The 7,308-nt window shown below is 49.0% G+C and overlaps 1 non-coding gene across 1 annotated transcript; it reads left to right on the top strand.

The window, feature by feature from the left end:
- Positions 1-3,028: 3,028 nt before the first annotated feature.
- Positions 3,029-3,101, top strand: TRNAW-CCA (transfer RNA tryptophan (anticodon CCA)). The gene has a single exon. It is a non-coding gene; the product is annotated as a tRNA-Trp (tRNA).
- Positions 3,102-7,308: the final 4,207 nt, after the last annotated feature.

The raw sequence follows: 7,308 nt of genomic DNA, 5'->3' as shown, positions 1-7,308 counted from the left end.
CCTCAGTGCTTCCTCCCAGGTGCCAGCACTTTGCAGACACGGTTACTCTTCCTCCTCATAATGACCCTGTTAGGTAGGACGTGGTTTCCTATGAAGAAACCGAATCTCAGAGAGATGGAGGAAACTGCCAAGGTCACACAGGACACGGTGGAGCTGGGGTTCTAGCTAAGACTCTTCTGACCCAGAATCCAGGCCAGCGGCTGGCCGAATATGCCCTGGCCAGTCTGCATGCCCGGGGCCACCTGGCAATGCGGGCCTCTGCAGGGGCTGTCATCCAAACCAAAGGCAGAGAGCAGGTACTATGGGCTGAATTCTTTTCCCTCAAACTCACGTTGAAGTCCCAGTCCCTGTACTTGAGAATTCGACCTTGTTTAGAGACAGGGTCTTTATAGAGTTTGTTGTTGGTCAGTCACTCAGTCATGTGACTCTATGCAACCCCCATGGACGGCAGCACGCCAGGCTTCCCTGTCCATCACCAACTCCCGTAGCTTGCTCAAACTCATGTCCATCGAGTCGGTGATGCCATCCAACCATCTCATCCTCTGTCACCTGCTTTGCCTTCCGCCCTCAATCTTTCCAAGCATCAGGGTCTTTTTCCAATGAGTCGGCTCTTCGCATCAGGTGGCCAAGGTATTGGAGCTTCAGCTTCAGCATCAGAACTTCCAATGAATATTCAGGGTTGATTTCCTTTAGGAGGGACTTGTTTTATAGAGATAATCAAGTTAAAATGAGGTAGTTAGGGTGCTCCCTAATCCAGTATCATGAGAGTCCTTTTAAGAAGAAGTCTGGACACAGACATGCCCAGAGGGAAGATGGTATGAAGACACAAAGGGAAGATGGCTGCCTGCGAGACACGGAGAGAGGCCTGGAACGGATCCACCCCTCATGGCGCTCACCTCGGTCTTGGACTTTGAGTTTCCACAACTATGAGAAAACTAACTTCCGTCCTTTAAGCCCCACACTCTGTGTCACTCTGTGTCACCACTGCTTGGCAGCCCAAGCAATATAACCAAGCGAGCTTCCCAGACATGAGAGACGACAGAAGAGAGGCTTCCCTGTTGCTCGGAGAGACTCGGGACCCTCAGGGGAAGACAGTTTGAACAGAAGTGTCACCAAGCCAGGACAGAATGAAGACAGCAAGTCTTCAGAGGAATGAACCCTGGCTCTGAAACCAAGATTGGGAAATATTCACCGTCACCATTGGCTTCCGCAGTCTTGTTCGGCTGGTTCTTCCCCAAGAGCTGTGTGGGTCTGTCACCTGGTCAGCTGCTTTCAGCCTTTCCCGATGGGGAGTGACCAGGAGTGGGCGGCTGTGTGGGCAGCCCCTCCTGTCACTGTCCCTGGCAAGCGGTTGCAGACAGCCATCCTGATACCCCAGTGCTGGGCGTGGCAGAGTAGAAGCAGCACTGGATGAGGAGTCTGAAAAGCTGGGTTCTAGTTCAGAGTGGATCTCAAAAGTTTCATCATCTGTAGATGAGATAAATCCCTGTTCCTCTCCACAGAGGTTTTCTCTCAAATAAGATCATTTATTATTATTGTGTCCCACTCACTCGCCAAAAGTACTGTGGGGACCTTGTAGAAAAGACTATTACATGGAACTGTCTAAACAAGCATAGAATCATGGAAGTTAGTGAACAGAGGGAGGAGATGGTTGCACAGCTCTACAACATGGAGCCCGAAACTTAGCTCTGAGCATCCTGGCAGCCAAGGGGAAAAGTGAAATACCTTCAAAAGTAGGGGGGAAAACCCTATGAAGTATAAGATATTGCTGTTTCACTTATCATACTCATTTAAACTAAAACATTACATTGTACTAAAAATGATTATTTTATTTCAATGTGCAGATTCCAAACATGAAGAATAGACTCTATCCAGGTTCTGAACTCAAATTGCCTGCATTTTTAGGCATTTTAAGCTTTGTAGACTTGTTTAGTTTTTTTATTTTGTTTTATATTGCTCACATCACGTGGCTTACAGGATCTTACTTCCTTAACCAGGGATCGAACCCATACCCCTTGCATTGGGACCTCCAGGGAAGTCCCCAGGCCTATTTAGAATAGATTAATTTATCCCTGTAACCACTTCCCAGTCACAATCTCATGTTCTGGGCAAATTCAGTAAACGTTTTTCTTGTCTTTTTAGAAAAAGTGCATCTAGGATTTTTTCTAATTGGGAAGCAATACCTGATCCTGGTAGAAAATGTATAAAATACTGAAAAATATAAATGAGAATAAAACTATTCACAGTCCTCCATGCCCTGTCCCTTCCAGATAACTGCCATCAACATTTCAGTTGACTCCATTCCAGTATTTCCTCCATGTCTTTTGAATTTCCTGGTGCTTCTTGAACCTAGGTTTTGGTTTGCCTCAGCCTGGGGAGTTTTTGCTCTGAGTAAAGACTGTGTAGAAACATCTAGAATTACCAGTCTGTCAGCATCTCCTGGACTTGGAGCTCACTTCCTTTAAAAGCAAGCTAAGCAGCCTGTCCCAGGCCACCTTCCCCTCGTCCTACCTGGAGAGCTTCGAGGCAGCATGTGTGATGCTGGCCCTGGGTACCAAATGCTACCAATCCCCGCTCCAAAATGGGCTGTGTTGTACAATTTGTAGGCGAGCCCAGCCTAGTGAGAAACCTGGTTCCAAGACACTGCCATTTCTTCGCCCAACATTCCTATCTTTTCAGTGAAAATTTATATGGAAGCCTAGTGGACTTGGCAAAAGGGCTCCTCATAACCACCCCACTTTTTTCCCCCAATATCCTATTGTAACCACTATGGAAAACAGTATGGAGGTTCCTTAAAACCTGAAAATAGAGTTACCATATTATCCAGCAATCCCACTCCTGGGCACATATCCAGAAAAGATGAAAGCTTTAATTTGAAAAGATACATGCAACCCAATAGCGGCACTACTTACAACAGCCAAGACATGGGAAGCAAGCTAAATGTCCACCGACAGATGAATGGGTAAAGGAGATGTGGTACCTACATACGATGGAATATTACATAGCCATAGAAAGCCATAGCAAGGCTTCCCTGGTGGCTCAGAGGTTAAAGCGTCTGCCTCCAATGCGGGAGACCCAGGTTCGATCCCTGGGTCAGGAAGATCCCCTGGAGAAGGAAATGGCAACCCACTCCAGTATTCTTGCCTGGAGAATCCCATGGACGGAGGAGCCTGGTGGGCTGCAGTCCACGGGGTCACAACTGAGTGACTTGACTTGACTTTAATAGAAAGGAATGAAATAATGTCATTTGCAGCAACATGGATGGACCTGGAGATTCGCATACTGAGTAAAGTAAGGCTGACAGAGAGAGACAAATATCACATGATCCCACTCATATGTGGAACCTAGTAAAAAACTATACAGTGGAACTTGTTTACGAAACAGAAACAGACACAGACATAAGAAAACAAATTTACGGTTAAAAACAGAGAAAGCGTGGGGAAGGGGTAAATTAGGAATATGGGATTAACAGCAGACACTGCTATGTGAAAAATATTAATAGATAAACAATAAGGAACTTCTATATAGCTCAGGGAACTATATTCAACATCTTGTAATAACCTATAATAGAAAAGAAGTTTTTTAAAAGCCTTTTGGCACTTGGGTTTTCTTGCCCTTTCTTACTTCACTGTTTGGAATTCCATCAATGGCAGATTCACGCCAATGAACACATGTCATTCAAAAATCTTCCAGGATAAATCTGATCAATCGATCTTTGTGAGAACTGTCTCTACCTGTGATTCCCCCTCTTACAAATGATGCTACCTGCTCCGGTGGGCAGCGGGGTGAGGGTAGGCTTATTGGAGGGCATAGGAGAAGTCATGGAGAAGGGAAGGGCAACCCACTCCAGTATTCTTGCCTGGAGAATCCCATGGACAGAGGAGCCTGGCGGGCTACAGTCCATGGGTCGCCAAGAGTTGGATCTAACTGAGCAACTAACACACACACAAGGCATCTTAGATCTGAGGGGAGGCAAGAGAACCTCCGCTTCGTGGCTCTGCGGGGAAGTCGTGTGGCCCGCCAGGGTGCTCGGTCCCAGGACAGTCACCACCCTGCCTACACACTGCCCTCACTCGCTGCGAGAACACAACCTCTCAGGCTGTCCTCCACCTCAGGGTCCCCACCCCTCAGATGCCCTTGCTGCCCCACAGCTGCTGCCTTCCTGAAGCCCCGGGACTCAAGGCATCACCTCCTCTGTCTGCCTTCATCCCGTCCCTCGGTGACCTTGACCGACCTCTTCCACGCACTGCTGTATGACGACATCCACGTGTATGTCTTCAGCACACCGACTTCTGCAAACTGTAGACGCTACCTTGTTGAAGCCCTGGTTGGAAATGGATTAGAATCTGAACTCAGCATGTACCAAGCCCAAGTATTCACTCATCGCGCCGCCATGCGAAAAATGAGGTTATGTGAAGTGGGGCTTTATAAACATTGCTCTAGTTTTAGTTTTGCAGAGCTGGGAAGGATCTGGGGGGAAAAAAAAATCTGTCAACTCTCTAGGGAGCTCTGAAACCACAAAGGTCTGTGTGTTCAAAGATCAGCTCAGCGACTCACCAGCAACACAGCTTTGTGCGGGTGCCTTGCGCTGTCTGGCCCTGCCGGCCTCTCGTGGTTGTTGGCAGGACCCTTTGATGTGCACACAGAGCCTGGCACTTGGTGGGCTGTTAGGGAATGTCCCTTTCTGCCCTGTCCTTGCACTGCCTTGAGGGCAGAACTTCAGAAACATCCTGGGGAACCCATGGACCAGCTCTCTGTTCCCACTGGAGCCCAACAAACTCTTCTCTGTTGCTTCAGTCTGCCCTGACCTTGAGGGTTCAGCATCTCTACACATGAAGCAACCTTGGCCTGGGGTGCCCTGGCCCTGCTGCAGCCCTCTTATGGGCCAGGGCTTTGAAATGGGGGTGCTGGTGAGCTGTGGGCGCCTCTGGGGCACAGCCCACAACCTCTCCCCAAGCAGAGGCAGACCCACATGGTGCCCTGTGCTTCCTGCTTAGCCTTTGCTCATTCAGAGCTCCTGTCACTGTTTGTAAAGATTGATCTTTTCAAGTTACATCTTGCTTATGATTTGGTAGAGGATTCACAGAGCACGAAAAGACGTGGAAGAAACGTAAGTGCCTGTTGATAAGTGAAAGAAGTCAACCTGCAAAGGCTACAAACCACGTGATTCCAGCTAACCACACGGCCGACAGGACACGCAGGGCAGGTGTGACTGCTCACCATGGGATCCGCCAGCATTCTGGAAAAGGCAAAACTGAAAGCAATAAAACGATCAGGGGTTGCCAGGGGTTACAGCAGAGGAAAGGCGACTAGGTGGGGCCCAGAGGATTTTCAGGGGACAGTGAAAACAGTCTGAAAGCTACTGTCAGGGTGGGTTCAGGTCATCATACATTTGTCAGAATCCAAGAGTGAACCCTAATGTGAGTGATGGACTTGGGGTGATCATGACTCGTCACTGTTGCTTCACAGTATGGCAGTGTCCCCCTCTGGTGCAGGATCTCCACCTGGGGGACAGGGGCTGTACTTGTGGGGGCACAGGGAGGAAGTACATGAGAGCTCTGTGTGCTATGCACTCAGTTATACCGGGAACCCAATGCTACTGAAAAGTGAAGTCTGTTATTTCTTCTAATTCCCATAGTTGCCAGGTCAAACATGTAAGAAAAAAGAAGTACAGTTAAAGAGTCTGACTTCTATGCTTGTCCCTCTGGTCTTTCCTACTCCCTAAAGAAAACCAATCTTAAATGTATCGGATGATCCCATTCATTTCTTCAGTGCAAGACACACACACCCCCACCCTTTGTCTGCTTCCTTAGACAGGTAGCAGTCTGCCCTGCCCACCTCCCACTCTCTCTGGGGATGTCTCTGTAGTTCTTGAACAGGTAGCTTTGTATCCAGAGACTTGTTTTTGTCACTAGTGAAGCACAGGTGTTTTCCCAACTATCGAAATACTGTCTTGTTTATCTCTCAGAGCAATAAAAGCGAATAGCGCATTTTCAAATAAGCGGGCATCCATGTTTTGCTCTCTCTCTGTGGCTTTCTGTCTCGCCTCTCTCATCCGGCAGGGTTGAGATGCTGGCTATGGGATGGACTGGCCCTGGGCCTCTGCCCTGTCCTGTCCTTCCAGGCACTGATGAACGCTGAGTCACCGGCTGCTCGTCCAGCCCCGTCTAAAGCCCCTGCACACCTCCTAACCCCGCGGATAACAGGAGCAAAGTCCCCTTGTAAAGATCTGTGTTCTGCTGATTTCTATGAATTGCTCTCTGGCCTCTCAAGGAAGCTCTCCATTGCAGATATGGGGTGAGCAGCGCTGGTCCCCCAGGGCAGGCTCACACCTGCTCTGGAGGTGAGGACCCTGTATGCAGAGAGCAGGTGTCCCCCCATGTCCCCCCACTCACCATGCCACACACCTTTAATCGTGCAAATGCACCTTCGCCCAGCCTTTGCTGGGGGTGGGCAGGCTGCTGCCCGTGGCTCTGGTAAAGGCAGGTTGATCCTGGACTTTATACCTTTAAAAGGATACTTTGACCAGCTCTGGAGTCATCTTTTTGAGGCTTAGTGGCATGTGTGCTTTGATGTGGGCTTTCGATCATAGAAACTTGTACTGAGGGGAGTCTTTGACAGTCATCTGCCCAGTGGTTCTCAGCTGGGTTAACAACTTTGGTTTGGTCCCCAGGGCACATCTGGCAATGTTGGGAGCCTTTTTTCAGTTGTCACACTCGGGGGTTGGGGCTGCTTCTGAAATCTCGCGAGCAGAGCCCAAGGATGCTGCTGAGGGTCCGCGCTGCACAGGGCAGACCCCACGACAGGGAATTTCCCCACCCAGCCATCAGTGGTGCCCATGTTGAGAGGCCTTGATCCGATTCCTCGTTGGTCTCGGTCTGGTCTGCACACTGGCAGCCTCAATGAGCACGTGGAGCTTGTGAGATGTGAGAGCTCCCGTGGATCTCGGGAGGGTCTTGTTCCCCCACCCGAACCCCTGAGTCAGAATCTACGTTCCAGCAAGATTCATCTGTCCAATGAGGTGTGGGAATTCCTGCTCTAGCAACCCCCAATCTCCCACCCAAAGTAGCAAAAGTCAAACCTCCCACCAAAACGCAGTGCTGAAGACAGCTGAAGCTGTCTCAATAGCCAGCTCTTTTAATATCTTCAAGACATTTATTTTAAGGAACAACTTAGCCTAATGAAATTCTATGTATGCACCATACAACCTGTGGAGGCGGGTACCACCATTGTTTCGATTTTTCTTCTCAAGATAGGAAGATTCCACAGACCTTTCAGGAGCATGTTCCAGGGTTTTGAAGTTCCTCC

This window comes from Budorcas taxicolor, chromosome 12 (assembly GCF_023091745.1).
Source record: "Budorcas taxicolor isolate Tak-1 chromosome 12, Takin1.1, whole genome shotgun sequence".
In the NCBI taxonomy this organism is placed as follows: domain Eukaryota; kingdom Metazoa; phylum Chordata; class Mammalia; order Artiodactyla; family Bovidae; genus Budorcas; species Budorcas taxicolor.
The sequence above is the reverse complement of the archived record's forward strand: the minus strand, read 5'-3'. Positions and strand labels throughout refer to the sequence as shown.